The sequence below is a fragment of the Falco biarmicus genome, chromosome 1 (assembly GCF_023638135.1).
Source record: "Falco biarmicus isolate bFalBia1 chromosome 1, bFalBia1.pri, whole genome shotgun sequence".
Classification (NCBI taxonomy): domain Eukaryota; kingdom Metazoa; phylum Chordata; class Aves; order Falconiformes; family Falconidae; genus Falco; species Falco biarmicus.
The window spans coordinates 77,017,615-77,039,692 of record NC_079288.1 but is presented as its reverse complement, the minus strand read 5'-3'; the positions used below and the strand labels follow the sequence as shown (position 1 = coordinate 77,039,692).

The following is a 22,078-nucleotide window of genomic DNA, read 5'->3' as shown; positions in this document are numbered from 1 at the left end:
CCTCCCTGTTTTGGTGGTGCTTCTCGTAAGAGCAGCTTGAAGCCAGCCCTTACTATTGGCAGCAGCGCAAACCCCTTCACATTAGATTTGCCTGAGTTTAAACAGCACTGAGCCATGCAGTGAAGACACAGCCCAAAATTCAAGTTCTTCCAGAAGAGCCAACCAGGAATGTAACATTATGATATTCCTTAAATTCCTCAAGAAAAACTAAGACAACACTTTTTTTCAATCATTACTATGGTTATTACCTATACTACTATATTTTAAGATTTAATATTGCCCCAATTCACAAGTAATGGAGGAGGGCCAGAAAAGCAAGAGCTCTGCCAGGTCTGCTCTGGTCTGGTTTGGGTTCTTTCCTGGAGTGTGCAATTGCTTTCAGAGAGATGAACTGCCCATCACTGCTGAAGACTTTGCTTCAGGAAAATCCACAGTGCTTTTAGTCCTTTTATCTCACAGAGGTCACCCTGAAAGCTGCACTCAAGAATCACAACAAAAGCACATCTGATGTAATAAGCTTGGCTACTGAGAAGGAAAACCCCACAAGCTTGAAACAAAACCTCCAGCAAAAGATTTTTGTGTGCCTTGTGGCACACGCAGCCATCAGCAATTTATGACTTCAAAAAAGAGCTAAGGGAAGGCTTCAGGTAACCTGCATTTTGCTATTAAACACTGACTTGATTTGCTTGGCAAAAAGCTACTCTTCTTATTTATAAATTAAGATATGGAAAGTTTACTGTCCTGCTCCTCTGGTAAAGCCTAATTTTTGTACATTCCATTTTATTCCCCAGTTCCCAAATGCAACTGTGCAAATGCTTAACCTGATGCACTGAGCTAAAGTCAATAGCATCATCCAAGCGCTTAATACCAAACATGATGGTTTAAATTTCTGCCAAAGCAGAACATAGAAACCAACCTGAAATTCAGGTCTCCATTCTTAAGTTTGGATGAAACTTCAACAGATCCTGGACACTGCAGGATGGAGGGACTATTAAGGAGACTGTCCTTAATACCCATCTTGGAGACACAAAACGACAAAGCAGTAGAACAGAGAAAGGAGCCCAGGATTTGTACTCCTCTCCATTTCAGACTGAGTCTTTAATTTCACAGACCTATATGTTAATGGAGTAGTTTGTTAATCTGTTTCAGTCCTGATCCAAATGTAAATGCATACCTTATTCCAGACCTTTGCTGAAGATGCTTGAATTAAGCTGGTGTAAAGCATCATGAGAAGCAGAGAGTAACAAAAATGTATCATGGGTTCCTTAAGCCAAACTCTTACTGATTGTACAAGACACTTGGAAAGCTGAAAACCTGATTAAAAAAAGATGCACAATGATGTCATATAAGCAGTATATCTGTATTAGCCCAATTTTACAATTTCAGTGTATGAAAATAGATACTGCAGTCTCTGTGTACATGCTGTGTAAAGCTATCTGACACATAAATATGACTTTCTGAGGTAATAAAAAGCAATCATTTCCAGAGGAGCTGATGTTGCCCAGCACCTGTGGGAGATGAGTTACATGATCCACAGGATCACCTCCCTGGAGCTCCAAGAGCCTCTCACCCCTTTTCCATGGCTTTCTAACTAAAGCCTAGAGTAAGATGTCTTTTCTAAATACCAAAGCCTGGTCTGAGAAGGAGATGGGTAAGGGGTGCTAAGCAGGACCTCTTTATTAGCAGTGGTTCTAAGACGGAACACTGTTACACACTGCAATGATGTACCACAGCAACAGTGTACGAGCAGGCTTGAAATATCCAAATGTAAAGCAAGTTTGTGATCTTAATATTCCTAAGCAAGCAAAAATCTTGAAAAAGAAGTTTATAGACATTTCAAAATATTGTTTTCCAATATGCAGGCCAAAACTTTCAACCTTACCACAAGCAAAAAATTACTGCATTTAGTAAAAATATTTGTTCATAACTTGCTGGTAACAAATACCAGCAGCTCTTCTCCTTTTCTTCTACCAAAATATCAATTGTTTACTAAGGGAAAACATGTGCAAGGAAAACATCTGAATCCCTATTAAGAAAAGTGCAGAGTATTTCACTTTCATAGAAAAATGTTGACAAATGAGCTATTCCTTGAAAAGATTTATAAATCAGCTAGAGATTTTTGTCACACCAGGCCTAAAACAATGTTACCACGCTTTGAGCAGCTCAGGAATGCTTTTGTTTGAGCATAGAACTTTTCTAAACATACCGAAGCTCTGCTGACAGCCACCAGTCTTCAAGTAGAAGCCCTTGGAGAGGTATTACCCTGAAAGCCATTTATCTTTTACTTCAATTTGCAAGCAAACACCAACACAGAGAGCCATTAGAGAACAAGTGCTCTCTGGATGCTGAAAATCAATGGAGGAAAATTAAAAATCAACAAAGCTCTCACATATAGCCTTCTAAATGAAATGGCTTGTGATCCAGTCAATCCTTGTTAAGAGGAGAGTAAAATAAATTCTTAATCAAGGATGAGCTCTAGTGACGCTTCTTACCATATTTATATTGCATATCATACATCTCTAGCTGCATTCTGTGTCACAAGGATATAATCTGATAATAAAGACACTCATAGTGCATAGAACAATTGAAGTATTTTCAACACTCTCTTTCTAGTGGCAGACAAAAGGTTTAGCCTCCGAGAAAGGTAACAACGTGTGAATGAAGTGATACAAGTAAACATAGCAGAAGTTTAGTACAACATTTTGATAGGTACCCTTTGACTTACATCCCGAAGAGTAAAACCACCTAATTTACATTTATTTTATTTTTTTATATATTTTTTTTTAAAGTATTCAGCTAGTTACCAGTTGCTTCAGGTCAGCTTTTAAAGCAGCACTGGGAGCAGCGCTTTGCCTGTGATGTCTTCCATGTTACTCACAGCCACGGAAAAGTAAAAAAAGTAAAAAATATTTTAAAGATTTGTCTGTGCTGCCTTACCTACTAATCACTGTCACCCTCGACCAAGACAAACCACTGCTCCTGAGAATGTGACATTTCCAGGAGAGAAGCCCGCCTCAGGTGTGTGCAGGCTGATGGTCTGTTACCTCAGGTGGCCGCGTTGCAGGGAACAGCTAAAAGGCTGTGCAGTATTAGAGGGGTCGAGATGGAGATAGAGAGGTGGTTACAGACCCATGATCCTGTAGTGGGCACCACAGAGAATGAGGCAGCTTAGACCCTAGTGACCCACAAAAAAGGACTCTGCTTCAGTCTCCATCCTCCAGCATCACAAACAGGAACAGATACGAGGCTTTAATGGCAATAGATTCCCACGAGCAAGGTCTGCATGGAGAAACAACACCAGCAGCATGCCATGGTCACCACAAAAAGCAATGCTGAGTGCTTCTGGTGGGTGACTCTCCGTTGAGGGGCCCTGAGGCACCACCTGCCTGCCAGGAGCTACTGCTGAGCTCCTGGGCCAAGCTGCTGCTGAGATGGTGCCACAGCTTGCAAAGAGCACAGGCAGCAAGTAGCCCATGGGCCAGCAGTGTGCCCTGGTGGCCAGGAAGGCCAATGGCATTCTGGGGTGCATTAGGAGAAGCGTGGCCAGCCCATGGAGAGATGTGATCCTCCCCCTCTACTCTGCCCTGGTGAGGCAGCATCTGGAGTGCTGTGTCAAGTTCTGGGCTCCCCAGTTCAAGAGGGACAGGGAACTACTGGAGAGGGTCTAGCAGAGGTTACAAAGGTGATTAGGAGACTGGAGCATCTCCCTGATGAGGGAAGGCTGAGGGAGCTGGGGCTGTTTAGCCTGGAGAAGTCTGAGAAGACCAAGAGGGGATCTTATCAATGTCTACAAATACCTTAAGGGCGAGTGTCAGGAGGCTGGGGCCAGGCTCTTCTCAGTGGTGCCCAGCGACAGGACAAGGGGCAACAGGACAAACTGCAGCACAGGAAGTTCCATCCAAGTATAAGGAAGGACTTCTTTACTTTGGGGGTGACAGAGCACTGGGACAGGCTGCCCAGAGAGGCTGTGGAGTCTCTTTCTCTAGAAACATTCAAAATCCATGCGGACACAATTCTTGTACAACCTGCTTTAGGAGAACCTGCTTTAGCAGGGCACTGGATTAGACGATCTCCAGAGGTGCCTTCCAACCCTGACCAATCTGTGATTCTGTGACCAAGTATTGATATAAATAAATCAACAGAATGCAATGTCACATGTATAAACCACTCCATTACATCAATAATTACAATAAACATGCTACAGTGTGAGATATGCTAGCAAAATAGGAGATCAGTCATCAAGACAATTATTAGCCATCCTAATGTAACAGTTTCTCCATGATTTAATAGGTGTGGCACAATTAAGTAGTGCTGTCCAACATGTATGGAAATAATCTGTACCGATTGAATTAATTTCCCATATTATTTCCGAATGAGGAAAAGGTCAGTGTTTCCACTTTTGGAGATAATTCTTCAGCATGGCAAGAAGAAGTAAATTAAAGTTTTTCCCTAAATCTTTCTTATTTTCCATTATAAATATGACTTCTGAGGTGAAAAATCATCAGACATGAGGGGCCTCTTACCTAAGGCATCTCCTCCCATTTGCCTACACCCTGTTCAGCAACCAACACTGGTAACACTACATTAATGCAAAGGATAGGGTAGGAAACCAAGTGCAACAATTTCAACTGAGAGCAAGTAAAATGCTAACAGGACCAGCTCTCTAAGCTGTCTACCTTTTTACCTGTTGCTGCAATTGCTTCTAAGTGTCTGTGCAAGATTACTGCATGGCACAATGGCAAGAATTGATTGGTTCACAGTAGTACTAGGTGGACATGTTTAAGCAATGAAGCTGTTAATTACTTCAGAAGACCAGAACAGTCTGAACCTTTGATATCAACATGGTCATGGATTTCTCCATTAATTAATGCATCATAGTCCCAGCTGAGGCTCTTCCAGTGAATCATCCATAGTTACATGTTGTAAAACAAACCTCTCCTTCCAACCTCAGCCAGCCAAATCTGGGCAGAATATGTTTTCTCTTTCCCTGTGTTTCCAGAGAATAATCAGTACTTCAGGCTGTGTTCTTAAAATCCTTTTCCACAGGTTTTACTCAGTATAATGGAATTACAGATCCAAACAAAGCACAGCACATAACCCACCCACAAACTTGACTGTTACCTTTTTTGATTGGGCTGTTTTCAGCAGCAGCAAATGAAGTCCCTCATCCTTGCCTACCACTGGTGAAGAAATTGCTTGACCTTCTAGAAACATACAGACTTTGAACACCATTTCACATACCTTTCGTCTTTATCTTTTGCAAGGATGGACTATATTCCACTATATGCAAGCTCCTGGGCATAAAAAGTCTCTAAGATTTACCATCTTTTCTTCTTTACTAGTGTGCATGTGCTAAGAATATGGGCATTACAGATATCTTCTGCCACAAAATACAAACTCTAAACTACACAAAGAGTTACATGTAATAGGTTTCTTATAACCATGAAGACAGATGGCATGGCATATCTGAACACAAACATGACAGATTTAGGACTATGTACATCTGTAGAATTGACTCTTCAGGATATTTGTTTGGCAGTCAAAGTGTTCTCTGAAATGCTAAAAATAAAAACTGACAACTTATTTTTTCCAGAATAAAGACACGTTCCACAGGTCTCCCCTCTGGTGACTAACTCAATAAATCTTAGCTAACAAACTCAGTAATTTTTATTAGGTAAAAGTATAGAAGCTAAAATACAAACTGTATTGAAAGTTTTTGTTTTATTTTTATTTCTAAAGTTAAAAATTTCAACATGGTTGGTTGGGTGAAAAAGAGAGAATAGCTCAGGGCATTTTCGTTGTTGTAAAGCTCAAGAAAACTTATGAGAAATCACAGTAGATTTTCTCTTATAAAAACAGGCAAAGGTAAAATGGCAGTTGCCAAAATCTTGAATATGTTGCTCTCTCTTCCCTAGCAAGGCCCATTTGATTGCAACTTGACTCTTCAGATGTTGTTTTAACACCTCTTGAGATACACGAAGTTGATGTCTATGCTCCCCTGAAGACAGGAACATATTTTTCAAGACTCTAGGCTGGCAGCCACACTGCAGTGAAACATATGCTGCACTGTTACTTCAGATAACAAACGGCTTCTCTTTTGTTCAGCAATTCAGCCACACAAATAACTTATTTTGTCTCCTGAGACTTTTGAAATGAGTGAGTTCTCTTCAAATAGGCATCAATGGCGTTGTGTTTACTGGGTAATATACTTCTAATGCTGGGTTAGATTATTCCAACCAAGGTATGGTAACTGAGCTGACTTTTGTAAGTAGCAGCTGAGGCAAATCAGTTGTGACTTTGCTATTCCCAACAGTAATCCTTATGGAAAGACTATAAATATTGCATACCCACCATTACATGTGATGAACAAATATTGACAATATACTGTATTCTGAAATAGTCAGTAAGTAACCTCATTCACGTGAAAGAATCCCATTTACAGAGAGTTTTTTTAGATTGAGTAAACATACACAAGATTACAAAGACATCTGATGACACAGCTTTAAAAACCTGAACTACTGACACTGGTCACCAGCTCGAGCCCCTGAGACATCACTGATCCCCATAGTGCCATTCCTTTGGCATGGAGAGCATTTAGCCTGGATCATAGATTCTTCACATAGAACTAGACTCATATAAAGAGGATCATGAGAGGATTAGGAACACCACAGGAACCATCATCACAATTTTTGTCTGCGGTATTTGGAAGCCACCATCACCATGGTGCACTCAATTCCCTTATCCAGAATATTGAAATCTTTATCAATGATCTGGATGAGGGGATAGAGTGCACCCTCAGTAAATTGGTAAATGACACCAAGATGGGCAGAAGCATAGAACTGCTCAAGGGCAGGAGGCTCTGCAGAGGGATCTGGACAGGCTGGACCGATGGACTGAGGACAATTTTATGAGGTGCACAGAGGAGAGGTGATGGGTCACAAAAACCACACACAATGCTACGGGCTGGGGACAGAGTGGCTGGAAAGCTGCCTGGGGGAAAAGGGCCCATGGGTGCTGGCTGACAGCTGGCTGAACATGAACCAGCAGTGTGCCCAGGTGGCCAAGAAGGCCAACAGCATCCTGGCTTGATCAGAAACAGTGTGGCCAGCAGGACCAGGGCAGTGACCAACCCCCTGCACTCGACACTGGTGAGGCCATCTCTCAAATCCTGGGTTCAGGTTTGGGCCGCTCACTGCCCCAGGGACATTGAGGGGCTGGAGCACGTCCAGAGATGGGCAACGGGGCTGTGAAGGGTCTGGAGCACAAGTCTGATGGGGAGACACTGAGGGAATGGACACTGTTTAGTCCAGAGAAGAGGAGGCTCAGGGGAGACCTTACGGCTCTCTACAGCACCCTGACAGGAGGCTGTAGCCAGGTTGGGGTCACTTTGTTCTCCCAAGTAACAAGTGATAGGACAAGATGAAATGGCCTCAGGTTGTACCAGGAGGGGTTTAGATTGGATACTAGGAAAATTCCTTCACCAAAAGCACTGTCAAGCATTGCAACAGGCTGCCCAGGGAACTGGTTGAGTCACCATCCCTGGACATATTTAAAAGCTGTGTAGATGTGGTGCTTAGGGCCATGGTTTAGTGGTGGAGTTCGCCATGCTTGGGTTAATGGTTGGACTTGATGATTTTAAACATCTTTTCCTACCTAAATGATGCTACAGTTCTATGGTACTACAATGTAAATAGAATTCACACCCTAGAGCTTTAGAAAGAGAATGTAAGTTTACATAGAGATTTGAGCAAGATAATGCCAACAAAGAACAATTTCTTTGTCCGAAGGAAAGGAACAATACATTATGAAAGCAGAGCACTATTTTGAAGTGATTCTTGACCAAAATTGCCTCTGATATGCAATTTTGCATCCACTGTGCAATTCCCTTAGCTTCCAATGCTACAGCCCCTAGTGGTGCCAGTGCAAGGCTGCCCAGCAATGCAGGCTGAGCTGAATGCTGCTGTTCCAGGCGTGAGGGTGCTGGGAAAAGCCCCCTCCAGGCTGATCTGCAACTGGAAGGGTAGGAGGAGAATAAGACAAGTGGAATGGAAATAAACTGGAAAGGAAAGCTGAAGGAAGAAGCAGTTAGATCAGGGAAACACTCTTTCAAGGCTTTCACAGAAGCAAAGTGGGGAGAGATATGCCATTTCCAGCAGCTCACTGCTCCCAGGAACTGTTTGGCCCTAAGTCATAATGAATAAAAGCAAACCAGGTCACGGTAATGCCAGACCTCTCCAGGTTATTATTGCAATTCTACCTATCTGGAAAATCTATACTCAAAACACATGAAAGGCCAGATTGCAGCCCTGTACACTGTTAAACAACAGCCCTAGATGAAAGAGCAAGCTGGAGTACTCATGATTACCATATAATATACTACAACAGAGCTGGGCAAGCCTAAATTGGATGTTTCCTCCTCATTTTCTGTTTCCTTAAGAAATCAAAATAAGCTGGAAACCCAAACACTTCAGGGAAAAAGCACAACATCTTACTGTGCAGCCATCAACATATATTTACTGGATTTAAAAGTGGAGCAAAAATTCATTGTACATTCTTACGTTACTTTTCACCTTTGAAAGATCTACTAAAAATGGCTTAGACCTTTTTTTGAGATTTCTGGTAAAAGTCTGTAGCCCCTACCACAGAAGATGTCGTTGCCAGTTTACAACTGCAGTGTTCTCTGGGGATAATTTTGTTAGCTGAAGCTTATAAACTGACCTGCAGAGAAGGCAGAAAGGGGATCTCTTGGGTTCTGCCACTGCATCACTTGGTGATTTTTAAATAGATTTATTTGCCAGCATGAACATTTAGAGATTTAGCCTTTTTTCTAGTTTTTGCCTGCTTGATATTTATCTTACATTTGTGAACATGGCTTAAATGCAGTGGCAGGTGACGCAGTAGTATTAAGGAACAGTGAAGTGTCCAACCTCAGCCACTGACAAGATGCAGTAGTTTTCCAGTTAAAGAGAGCAGCCAAGGGGGTAAAAAAAAAAAAAAAAAAACCAACAAACAAACTCCAGTGTCCTATCAAAATGTCCAAAAAAGATAAATGACTGGCAATTAACTAAATCATGGACCACCGAATACAGGAAAAAGGAAAAACATAACACTGTCACCTGCAGACTATGAGCATCAGCCTAGTGAATTTGACTCTTAACATCTTAGATTAAAAAAAAAAAAAAAGCCGGGGAAGAGGATAATCCCCTTATTAACGAATCAAAGAATGTCATGATGAGAAAAATCTGTAAGCAAAGCAGAATACATTATAGCTTTGAGATAAACTCCAAATTATAAGTAAAAAATTTACTAGCTACCAGAGAAAAAAATTATAAGATTCTGGCACTTTACTAGCTATTAAAATGCCAGCATACTTTCAGAAAAAATAAATTTTGGTCAGAAAATGCTGAAGTGGCAAAAGCAATGTTTTCCAATACACATTTTAATTTTGACAAGTTTCCCAATTCAAATATTAATTTTACTTAGAAGTATTTATTATTTTTATAAGTAAACCCTGACATATTTTTAAAACACTACATTTAAGAGGGTTGGTCACATTTTAAACAACGTATTTCACTTAATCGCATCTGCTTTTCCTCATCTTGGTGCTATCAGCTCTTTTCCCTGTTTTTTATTTTCATCTGTAAGTCACGACATAAATATTTCAGTAATTTTCAGAGTAATGATAAACATTTCTGACCTTATCCTAACCCAACCATGATTAAATCTACTTAATTTTCCAAAATGATAACACAAAAATGTGTAAAAATCTACTTGGCTCTTGCTCAAAGCTAATTATGATCTTACCATTGAACATACTTCCCAAATTTCAGTCCGTCATTCCGGAAATACTAACTATTCTGATTTTTTTTCCCAAAATTAAGCTTTCATATATTTTCATACTTATAATATTTATGTCATTGCTAGACTTTCCACAAGCCCACACCCTCTCTTGAACTGGTAAAAATGTGTTTGATTTAATTAATCTATTATTTTTATGGAGAGGCAAAATGTTGGTTTTGTGCTTCAAGCTGAGAGGCTGGTTTAGATGTGTGGAATACTATTAAATTTATGTCATTCCTTTCCCAGACAAGTAATTTACATCTTTGTGTTTCCACATCTGTAAAAGGGAAACCTTATAACCTCTTCAGAATTCTCAATGTTATTAACAGGAGACACCAAATCATCTACGCACATATAAAATTTTGAGATCTTATGGCCGAGTACAACTCACAAGTGGTTTTAATATGGGCTTACAATATACCATGCAATATTAGAATGGAACGTTACTACCTGCTGAACAGCATTTTATTCCGGAAAGAACAGTTTTATAGACTTTGCTTAAGTCAAGTGAAAAGTTATGGCTGGACCTTGCAATAAGCATGGGAGGGTTCCAGAGGAGCCTTTGGGCTTTGCAATCCCAAAGCCCAGCAGAAAACCTGTATCCCTGAGCTCTACATAGCAAAGATGTAAAAAACGGAGGCCCAGATCTTCTGCTCCTCTGTGTTACGGCACCTTGCAGAAAAGCATTTCTCAAACCTTCAGCTGCAGCAAGTAAGAGAACTGTTGCCCTTGCTGGAGCCCACAGAACGAACAAAGTGTGAGACACTGTTATTCTCATGGACAGACTGGAACTTTTAGCCAAACCACCACTAATTTATGCCTGCCTGCATTGCATCACAAACTGTGAAAGCACTTAAACACAGAAAATCCTATAAAGTGATGCAATGTGTGAAAAAATTAGTTCACCGGTATGGCTGAATGAAATAAACGGGATACATATTAGCACTAAAAAAAGAATGAGTCCAGTGCATTCAATATCTTAAATTGACATGCAATGTTTGCTTATTCCCAGGGATCCCAGTCCGATTTCTGTAGTCATAGTTACCGTGAAAGCACAGCTCTTTATGCAACTAGCAGTCATCATTTCTGGCACCAAGCTTTCCAAGATAAACGCTCCACAGTCCCTCAGTGCTACCTGAGGTACCTCCCTCGCCAGCCCTTTCCACTGGATCTCCCTGCGTAAGACTTTGTGTCTAATAGAAAACAACAAGAGCATTTTAAAGTCTAACCTGAAAGGCAATTCAATGTCCAGACTGATAATATTGTTTAGAGGACTGAGAACAAGTTTGTAAACATGTGAACTGTAGATGCAGCAATTGCAGCAGAAATTAATCCTGTTCCATTTGGGGCAAGTAGATAATTTCCTCATTTATGTGAGAATAGGAGTACTACCATCATATTAAAATTATTACCTGTCCTGAACCAGCCATGTCTGATAAATGCTAAACAATCTTAAAAAACATAGGAACAGGTTTATAACAATTATTTTCAGCATGCTGCAAATCTTAAAATGCTGTGATGTGACACAAAAAGTACATTATAAATATGCATTCCTCTTGAAATGGGATCATAAAGATACATAGTGCTTATTTAGGGACCATAGGTGCTCTGCAGACTTCAGTATTATTGTCTTAAGTTTATAAATAAGAAAACTAAACCAGACTAATTCTGTACTTTTTGCAAAACCTTGTAATCTGTCCTCAGGGTAGATTGTCAAATCATGTAATGTCACATTGTTTTTGCACAAGGCAAATTATATTACAAGGTGCAAGTCAATGGGAAGTCAGGCTTCAGGAAGGCTCAGAACTTGCTCAAGGTCATAGAAACTGAAGTCAGGTCTCCTGGCTAACAGCTCCCTGATTGAAGCATCCTAGTGCTGTGGTTGAAGAGATTCATTCTATGAATTATAGTTAGGGATGTGTCAGCAGATTTATTATTATCTCAAGAAAATTGTGATTTTTTAATAGAAACATAGACCATTGGTTACATTCTTCTAAATATTATTTTTGTTTAGTAATTGTAACTAAGAAAGAAAAATTCAGTCCAGAATGTCCTTGGCGAGATGTAGAAAGGAGTAATGCTCAGAAGTGGAAGAAAGAAAAGCAGGAAAACAAGAAAGCGTTGGAAAGAGCTTAAGAGACAGGACAGAAAGATATGATGAAAGGCTGCAAAAAATCATTGTGAATACAAGGGGGAGAGAGAAATACCAGTTAGACATAAAACAAAATAAGCTCGCAGAAGATGTCTCCTCAAGACTAAATCAGGAATTATGAAGAATCCACTATTCATTTGATAGCAATCTTCTGCTGTGAAGGGACAACAGCAACCTAGTGTGTTACTCTGACAGATGGAAAAAAAATCTATCTCTAGCACACCTGGAAGAGGTCACTGTCAAGAAGGCTTCAGAGGTGGCAGTTAAACATAAAAGATTTGGGTTTCAAGGAGTAAGAATCTTTCTCTACCTGAAAGAAACACATTGTGTGAAAATAAATATTAAAAAAAAAAATTCTTGGTTTACATTGACATTAATTATTGATTACTATATTCAAATAAATGGGTACAGGCTGCATGAGTCGGATATGATCAAAACATATTTGTCACAGGAGTCCTGCCTTTTCAGAAGTTTGCTGCTTCAGGGTGCTGGGGCTACTGGGAGTCAGAGCTCATTTCAGAGTTAGAAATACCTAAACAAACAGTTACATTCATCCCTTGTAGTAAATGCCACAAAGACAGTGGAATAAACAAAATCACTGGATTGCTTAACTTTCACAGCATTTCAGGAGTCCTATACGAATTATGCCATGACAGCAGGATTGCAGCAGCAGTTTTACTCCTGGCAGTGTCAGGGGGCAGCAGCCACAGGGATTCTCAGTGGGGCAAACACACTGTCAGACCTGCAAAACGGACACAGAAGCAATTTAAACCCTGCTCATTTCCACTGTGCTTCCATGCCAGCCCTGGGGAGAAACTCCTGCTGCATCTCTACTCCTGAGAAAGGCAGAGGAGTTTCTCTGGTCAGCACAAGTAGAGGGAAGTTGAACAGCTGCAGTAAGGAGAAGCAGAATTTGACACATCAGTAGATTGGAAAATGCTAGCAGAGCATGAAGCGTGGAAGCTGGGACTTGTGCTCCATTCCATCATTGGGGAAATGAGGAGGAAAAGCACAGGTCTCCAGAAGATGCAGAAGATCCATCAGTAAACATGATGAATATGTTTCAAACACACTACACCATTATTTTCAGGCTATCTGGGAGAATATGCCTACTGGACATTGTTCTTGCAAACCTCTTGAACCATATTATTCGTCTTTCTTCAAAAACTCTTTATAAGTTTTCATATAACCACCACAACATTGTCCTATCATCTAGTTGTTGCTGTGGTTAGACTTAGTTAAGATGAAAGATTTCCCAATTTCCTCCCTTTTGTAACACAGGAACCTTGATACGTGCCTCTAGGCGGAATAATTAGATGGAAGTAATCTCAACACGCGGGATAACAGCAACAGATATAAATAATCTAAATTAATCACAGAAAAATCTCACCTGGTGTATTCCAGTTTAGCAGAAACCTGACTACAGACCTACCTGTACCCATTTCATCATAGCATACCAGGCAATCAAATAAATACTTACTAAGTACCATAAGGAGCTTGTTACTAATCCTTTACCATTTCCTCTTTACAATTAGCTTCTCTTTCTTTTCTCCTTTTTCCTTTTGCAAAGATTCAGGACTGCTAATATAAACACCTCTTCCTTTCTGGTTTTATCTGTCACAGATTCCATGCAAACCTGAATCATCTCTATTCACTCTTCACATGGACACCTTCTCCTTTGACATAGTGCCAGATATTATAAATTGCCTCCTTGTTATATTTATTTCTTCAAGCTCCATATTGCATCAGAAAGTCTTCTAGGATGATATTCTTGTGGAAATGTATAGTCTTAAAAAAAGTTGAGCATGATCCTCTTAGCTATTGATTAGAAGACAGTTGTAGCTCTAGCTGGGACACAAGAAAGTCTCTGCCATGCTGGAGAAAAGCCTGGGTTTCATTCAGGTCTAGAGACCTACCGCAGACAATTTGGGTTGATTAGTTGATTTTGTTTGTCCCACTAGTGGTTATCTCAAGCACAGGAGGAATTAAGAAGTACTTTCAGGTTAATGAGCCCATGGGCAAGCTGGACAATGGACATATATGATCTGCCTCGTGTCCTGCACAGTAAATCTACCATCACCACCCTAGATTCTTCTTTGGCATATGGCTCAGATTTACATTTTGGCCTAAGTATGAGAATCTACATTTTAAAATAAAGAGCTTTGAATTGACAGGCTGGTCTAAATTTTGCTAAATTGCCCTTATTTTCAGACATACCAAACCAAAATCCTAGATCTTAAAAACCCCTCTGGTGTGGAACATTTTGCTTTCCCGTTTATGGCTGCTCTCTGACTAGCCACCCACGCAGCGGCACACACCGCTGCAGGTGATGAGGGTAGCTTCAGACTGGCTTTCTACTATATGATCTTGATTGACTATTCCTATTTCTCCAAGCAATGACCCCTGCTCATCATAATAGGAAATAAAACTTTGCTGAAAATATGATGCTTGGATTCCTTCTCTTCCCAGAATTACCAGGAGGGAAATGGATGTCTCTCAAGTGCAGAATCATATGCACAATGGGCTCTTAACACTTGCTCACAGGTCTTTTCCATTTTCACATAAATCTTTTTTATGTCGTACTCCCACCAACTAGTCTTTTTATTTTTGGCTTCACTACAGTAAACTTAATTTAACATTACAGCTTTTTGGTAGTTGTTGGTCTGCTTTTATGATTAATGAGTTTTAGACAGGAAATTCATAAAAACAGAACAAAAGAATCTATAATAAGCATGCAGTAAAGACAGGACTATTTTTCCTTAGAATAATTGTATGCCTGAGCACAAAAGAATGTGGAAGTTGCACATTAGGCTACAAAATCACAGTGGAAGGTCAATCTCAACAACTTCAATTGAGATCTCTACATTAAGCATCAAATAAATTATAGGATAGAATAATAACACAGAATGTCTGTTCAAGTATGCACCCATTTAGCCCGCACACCTCTGCCCTGATGAGTAATTATTCTACCATGGCAAACCTGCACACTAGTCATGGCACTCTACTGTTCACTTGTATTATTAGCCAGGTTTGTTGGTTTGAGGGTTTTTGTGGGTTGGGGGTTCCTTCTTTTTTTTTAAATGAGATGAAGTCTTTGGCCACACTCTACTCCAGGTGCTGGACTATAAATCAGTTATAGGTTAAAAGGAGCAGAACTATAACAAAAAGGTTTAGAGGCAGCTTCAGACTGCATGGTTCAATGTTTTGGTAGACATGTATGCAAAATGTATTCAAAGGCAATAATGCATCTAATCAACCAGAGCTGGGGATTCCTTTGTGGCTCCGTAAGTAGAAGACCAGGATGGAAAAGTGCACAGAAAGTGTCTGCAAAAATTTTATGGAAAACAAAGAAAACTTTTCTCCATCACACTATATAGAAAAATCCATTTATAATTTACTGTTTAAGAGAGGTTATACTTAAATAAAACAGTAACGCTTCTAATGCTTTGAATTACGGGAGGTGGTACAAGGAGTTAGAATATGAAAGCCCCCTAAGAGTTACACATTTTTGATGAAGCTCTGTTTACATACAAAGTATGAAAACGCACTGATTTCTCAGTCATAGCAGGAATCAGTTAGACAGGGAAAACTGTAGCTTCTAACCTCCTTTTAGCCAGTAAATAGCGCAAATACTTTTCTAATAGCCAGATTCCTAGTGTTTCTTCCAAGTTTTTAATTTTTAACTGTTCCACTCTCTGTTTCTCAAAGGTTTATCATACTTTTTCCACATGTACATACTCACACCCCATCAAATAGCAACCATCACATCTTCCCTCTGTATGGCTTGGCTTCAGTGGTACTACATGAACCTCTGCCGTGGATGGTGACTTCTAGCTCATAGCTCAGTGAAATTTCTGACTGTTTTCACCTATTGAGTTCCACTTGCATTTAATAACTTCCTGGCTGCCAACAAGGCAACTGCTCATCAGCTGTGTGTGAATAAAATTTGGGATTTCTGCACAGGGCTGCCTCTCACAATAATCCACTGACAAGAAAACTATGGCTGGAAAAAAATACTAGATTACAGGGCATACTTTTGGAAGCATTCTGAAAATCCGAAGATTAATTAAACAGTCCTGGACACAATTCTTAAGCAAAATGATGCAGTCAGATTACATCAGTGCTTTGGTGGTGCATCACTAGAATAAAACTGAATGGTGACACCGCTTATAAGGAAAGAACGCATCACGGTTGAGAGATGACGAATCACAACATACAGATTCATATTCTGCAATTTCAGTGAAACCTTCCTGAAATAACTACTCAGGTTATTGAAAGGAATATTCCATAGTTGACAACTTCTACTAATATAAGTGTAAGATAATTCTGCTCTCTCTGTTTGCAGACATTCTGGTATGGTCTCTAAGGAAATTGATACTTGAGCAGATTTATTCCTTATAAGTAAATGCAGTCATACTGCATTTTGACAACTTCCACTACCAACTGTTTTGCTCTGAAAGACAAATGTCAAAATGCTGTAAGACTGCATTTAGCTGTAAGGGCTTACAAACATTGCTCAAGCCAGTTGCATCTCGGGAAATGTTTTTATAGCTCTGGCAAATACCCTTTTGCCATCATGTGTAATTTATACTATTTTAAAGTATCAGGAGTTGTACAGGATAACCTATATCCTTACTTGTTCTTAAGTGTTCTGCATGGTTTGTCAAGCAAGAATACAAGTTTTTCATCTTGCCTTTTAATTTTGAAAAATGTGCAGCCATTGGTTCTTGCAACAGCTGGGAAATGTAAGTGTTCAACCCACTTAACTAACAAGTCAGCGTATGCACAATCAACATTTATTTTTTTTTAATATGTAAAGCCTGAATATACACTGCTTAGCTGTCTCTTTTCCAGAAGCATATGAACAGAAGGATGGATGCCTCAGTTGCATTAGCATCAACGAAAATTAAAATATGTGCTGAATGTGGGAAAAAATCAGTGTCTACATTCAAGTCCTCCCCAGAAACATTATACAAACAGATTTACAGCAAATATGTAATTTCTATATCCAACAGCATATATGTGCTATAAGAATGTTAAATATTTTGTTGATAATTTAGCTTAGTGAATATGAAATCTACTAACTTTTGTCTTCTGTAGAAAGAGCTTATTTTGTTCATCTGACTCCAGGCTGACACTATGGAAAGCATAATCCCATACTCCATAAATCGTGTGCATCACTTCCAAATTACAATTATAATGCTGGTTTGGAAAACAGAGGATACAAATCAAATTAATTCCCCAACATGTTACATTAGGGGATGCCTGCACTACTTGACGCTATCAGCAGAGAGTAATTACTGGAAAGAAGATAATTACATAAATTGTGTTGTTTAAATTGCAGGAACATCCCTTATCGATGCACAGCACTTCAAGGCCTGAATAAAGTAAGGCTATTTTACGTCATAGATCAGTGAAAAAGTGCTTTAAATGGAGAAGTTGGCATCACAGAGATTCATTACTCCACAACTTCCCAAAACTACATCAGAATAACAGTTTCACTGTCTTTGGTTGCAAGTTTATACTACACTAAAACCAGCCAGAATGCAAAGCAAATATTAATGCATCCTTAGGAAGCGTGAACTTTTAATTACAGTGTTACCTCGCTATTGCTCTACTGTTTCATAGCATTTAGGAAAAGCCTACATGGTTTTTTTCAGGTATTGCAAATGTCTTCTACTTGTGCTGCTGGCTGACTGCCATTCAGCTCTGAATCACAAAAAATACAGCCATGGTTTATGCCTCCATCCCATGATTTCATCAGAAAGGTGCATTCAGAGCAATACATAAAGCCCTCTAAAGCTCTACCCTCAGAGGTCTGTCATCATTTCTTGTCAAAACTGTTACATAGCTTGAGTCCTGTGGTAACTGCAGCAACACAATTTCTGCATCAGAGTTCTGCTGCATTCAGCCAGGAAAAGGCTCGACCGACTGAATCCACATCAATCATCAAAAAGTTGTGTACACACGACCTTGATAAAACTATTTCCTGATTATTTTCTTAGACCTATGAACAGTACTCATCACAAGTTCGTCATAGAAGGGTAAAAGACAAAAGGAATGTGTTACTTCTTTGCATAGATTTAGCGGGTTTTATAAATGATCTCCACCCTTCCACCAGCTAGTTCAAAGTCGCCAGAATTCCTATATTTTACCTTTAATTTTGTTCTTTTTTTATACAAACCCTTTTCCATGTAGCACTATGTGCAAAGGATGCTGTTGTACCTTCTGCATCTGCTAATGCACTTCATGAATGGCATCATAAATCTGTTGAATTTAGACTTCTTAAACAATGAAGTACAGAAGATAAGAAGTATCAACATTTTTTCTTTTCAATGCATCTTAAGAAAATACAAACTAAAGTCATCCACAGGGTCTTAAAATTTCCAGTACAATTTCACATACACTACATAAAGCTCAGATATAAGCCTGTTGGTCTGTATCATATAATAGCAGCTCAGAGCAAAGGCATGTTGAATGAAGCTCTAAGTCGCTTCAGGAGCTGGTATGCGGGCAAAGAGAAACTGAAAAAATAATTCAGTCCAGGAACCAGACTGGAACCTTCTAGCAAGTATTTAATCTAATTCCTTCCAAAACAAACAAACAAAAAAATCTCCCACCTTGTGCTGGTTTTGGGTAGGACAGAGTTAATTCTCTTCACAGTAGCTAGTATGGGGCTGGTTTGGATTTCTACTGGAAACAGGGTTGATAACACAGGGATGTTTCAGCTACTGCTGAGCAGTGCTGACACAGAGCCAGGGACATTTCTGCTCCTCACCCCACCCCACCAGTGAGTGGGCAGGGGGGCACAGAGAGTTGGGGGGGACACAGCCAGTACAGCTGGCCCCACCTGACCAGAGGGGTATTCCATACCATATGACATCATGCTCACCAATAAAACCAGGGGGGAGGTTGGCGGAGCGGGGAGGGCTGCGGCTGGGGGACTGGCTGGGCCTCGGTCAGTTAGCAGTGAGCAGTTGTTCATTTGCATAACCTGTCCTTCTTGGGTTCTATTTTTCTCTGTTATTTTCCTTTTAATTACTATTATTATAATAATTATAGTTTGTCAACATTATCAGCATTATTATTATTTTATTTCAATTATTAAACTATTCTTATCTCAACCCACAAGTTTTCTCACTTTTACCCTTCCAATCCTCTTCCCCAAATCCTGCTGGGGATGGGGGGCAGCAGTGAGTGAGTGGCTGTGTGGTGCTTAGTTGAGGGCTGGGGTTAAACCATGACACATCTCTTTGTATGTCTTCATGCAGGAAGCCGAAATGAGACTATGTTCAGACCTACAACAGTCACAGAGTCATTTATAGGAACCTCCACAATATCATGCAATCTTTATTCTCATAAGTACAAAGAACTATGATTTTAACAGGATAAAATGCTTGGAGGTACCCACATTTCTTGTTTGACTGTAGAGGTAGAGGGCTTGACTAGACACCTGAATTTTACACAGCTAAAATCAGGTGAGCTTAATGCTCTGATGTCATTGAGGTAGAAATTATGAGCATTACATTTGCAGCATCAGTTCTTCACCAGATGAGGTCTACAATGGATAAATGGAATGAAAGCACAGAACAATGCTTAATATGCAAAGTATTCAAAAAATCCCCATCAATGTCTTTTATCTTTGCTTTCATGCATAATCCCAGTCCCTAAATGCTAAATGGTAGCATGGGACTACATATGCTTTAAATTTACAGTGCATGCTGAGTTCCAGTATGCACAGTCAGCACTCCAGTTTCCATTTTCAGCACATTTCAAAATATGTGAACTGATTGAAGAAAACTTGCCATAGTGATCTGAAGTCTCGTACCATTAGAAACAGGTGAAATCCCAAGACTTCTGCTCAACTTGGAAAAGGGAGGCAGAGCTCTATATGTTCCATTCCACGCCAGTGTAGCTGTACTCAAACGGATGGATAGGGAGACATGCTGGTCAACAGTTGGCCAGCTGAGTATGAGCCAGTAGTGCACCCAGGTGGCCAAGAAGGCCAACAGCATCCTGGCTTGGATCAGAAACAGTGTAGCCAGCAGGACCAGGGCAGTGACCAACCCCCTGCACTCGGCACTGGTGAGGCCATCTCTCAAATCCTGGGTTCAGGTTTGGGCCGCTCACTGCCCCAGGGACATTGAGGGGCTGGAGCACGTCCAGAGATGGGCAACGGCGCTGTGAAGGGTCTGGAGCACAAGTCTGATGGGGAGACACTGAGGGAATGGACACTGTTTAGTCCAGAGAAGAGGAGGCTCAGGGGAGACCTTACGGCTCTCTACAGCACCCTGACAGGAGGCTGTAGCCAGGTTGGGGTCACTTTGTTCTCCCAAGTAACAAGTGATAGGACAAGATGAAATGGCCTCAGGTTGTACCAGGAGGGGTTTAGATTGGATACTAGGAAAATTCCTTCACCAAAAGCACTGTCAAGCATTGCAACAGGCTGCCCAGGGAACTGGTTGAGTCACCATCCCTGGACATATTTAAAAGCTGTGTAGATGTGGTGCTTAGGGCCATGGTTTAGTGGTGGAGTTCGCCATGCTTGGGTTAATGGTTGGACTCGATAATCCTAAATGTCCTTTCCAACATAAGCGATTCTATGATTCTATGTTCTTCCATCTTTCTAAATAACTTTTGTGAAATCAAATGGTAGTCTTAGTGTCCTAATCAAATGTCCAGCACCAGAAAAGTTCCCATTACAACAGACAAAGTTCTTATTACATGGAGACTTCCTTCTTACCTGCCACACGTGACTGCAACAGCTCCAAGACCAATCTGAAGCTGTCAGCTCAAGCATTTAACCCCAACACTTTCACCATTTTTCTACCATGTATACAGGTATGTATGTACATTTGCATGTATAACTATATCTCCTTCTAGCATCATTTATGGGCCCTAGAAATCCTTTCTGCTCTCATGTTTTTGTCATTTGTATACTACTGAACACCTCCGTAGAAGCAAATCTCTGCATAAAAATAGCATATTTAATGACTCAAAGGGACTTTCTGTAACAGATGGGTTCCAATATGAGTTTACTAAGCAGGGTTTGCATCTCTAAGAACTTAAACTTCTTGAACTGAATATAGATTTTTCTAAGACAGGGTTAACATGAGATTTGAGGTGAACATTGGTGTGACCTTCAGGCTTGAAATTCAGTAGTGATCTTACCAGTGTTTGTTTTGCCAGACAACTGGCACAAGGACATTGTCACTGACCCCACTGTGCTTGCACAGGCTTCTACATTGTAGCTGGGTGAGCTGGGAGAAATCCTCCCCAGGGCTGTCATTCACCTCATACTTTTAACCTTTATCCCAGAAACTGAGATGGGTAAAGATTTTTAGTTTTATTCTTTTGGACTTGAAGTCACCAGTAGATCTTATGCCTGAGACACAAATCTGCAGCAACTCTGCGCTTGGTGGTAGTTCCACTTCAAGAAACAAAAAAAAATAATTACTGACTTTGCAGCAGATTAATAATATATTACCAAGCTCAGGCATAGCATAGCTTGTGCACAAAAACTCCAGTGACAATGGCAAGAGAAATAAAATATGTACTTAATCATTCAGGCAGATTCCACTGATTTTTGAATAAGCAGAACAGACAGATAAACACAACTAACATTGTCCTTCCAATCAGTGGCCTCTGCATGAAATCAATGCTTCTGTATTACACCGGAGTTAAAAGGCCCTTATCAAGAGAAAATTCTTATTTCATGAAAGACCTACTGTGCTTGTGTTATTCACAATGTATTTCACAAATCACAGGCATTTTGCAGACATAGAAGGTTTGTTATTGTTTCTTTTTTTTTCCTCATAATTGCTCTTCCTGTTGCTTCTAATATAACATCCATTGTAAATACACTCAATGGGTCGATTTCGCCCTCACTTATGAAGTCCATTTAATCTTCCTAGGCTCCATGAAAAGCTTTTTGGTTTGGTAATGATGCAGGAACATTTTTTAAGCAAGAGTTTAAGGAGAGGGTTTTCTTATTTTTAATTAAGGTTTTACACAGGATAAACATAATTCTGAATGACAGCCAGCCCAATCCCTATGCTTTATATTAAGGAATGGGCATTTAAGGAC

The 22,078-nt window shown here is 40.1% G+C and overlaps 1 protein-coding gene across 4 annotated transcripts in view; it reads right to left on the bottom strand.

Moving 5' to 3' along the window:
• SORCS2 (sortilin related VPS10 domain containing receptor 2) overlaps positions 1-22,078 on the bottom strand; it is a 579,316-nt gene that overhangs the window by 239,046 nt on the left and 318,192 nt on the right. The window lies entirely within an intron of this gene.